Raw genomic sequence first — 832 nt, 5'->3', positions numbered from 1 at the left:
CGCCTGACTGCTAAGGGTTGGGCCGCAGCGCCGTTGCGCGCTGCCCTGCATCCGAGTCGGCCCGGGCGCCGAGGGCAGACCGGGCACCGCCCAGACACCCTTTTCCGGGGTCCTCCGCGGGAACCGGCGCCCGGAGCGGACACCCCTCAGGCCGCCTCGCCCGGGCGGGCACCCCTCAGGCCGCCTCGCCTCCTCCGGAGAGGAGGACCGGCTCCGGTGCCCGTGGGGCCGCGCGGTGGTCAGGTGGTGGTTGTGCCATTCCTGGGTGCCCGCCGCTGTGGGCCAGGCATTCGGACTGACCTCGGAGAGCCCCCTGCGAGTGCTCGGCACCGGGCACCAGCCAGCCCGGGGCTGGGCGGCCTCTGGACCGCGTCTCCCGGGGCACCCCCGTCCCTCCTGGCAGCCTCGGTTTCCCTTTCCCGGGTCAGGCAACCGGAGCCTTTCCAAAAGCACCCGAAACCAGTGTGCTTCCGTTACATGTTGGAAGCCCAAGGGGCTAGGAAAAGGCCCCTGGATGCGACCGTCATCCCTACTACCGAAGGGAGCAGAAAGCAGTTACCCTCGACATCGGATTAGAAGTGTTAATAACTTGCAGCCAAACGCAGAAGTCTACGATGGCGGCCATCCGAGATAGTAAAAAGTCAAGCCAGTTCACAAGTAACTGCTCCCTTGCAAGCCCTTCTGTTGACTTGCCATCGAAGTGTCACGATGGAGCCCGAGTGGGGTGCCGCCTGTAATCCCAGCGGCTGGGGACGCTGAGGCAGGAGGATCGCAAGTGCAAAGACAGCCTCAGCAATGGGTGAAGCGCTAAGCAATTCAGTGAGACCCTCTG

This window comes from Ictidomys tridecemlineatus, chromosome 15 (assembly GCF_052094955.1).
Source record: "Ictidomys tridecemlineatus isolate mIctTri1 chromosome 15, mIctTri1.hap1, whole genome shotgun sequence".
Classification (NCBI taxonomy): domain Eukaryota; kingdom Metazoa; phylum Chordata; class Mammalia; order Rodentia; family Sciuridae; genus Ictidomys; species Ictidomys tridecemlineatus.
This window is presented reverse-complemented; position numbering follows the sequence as displayed.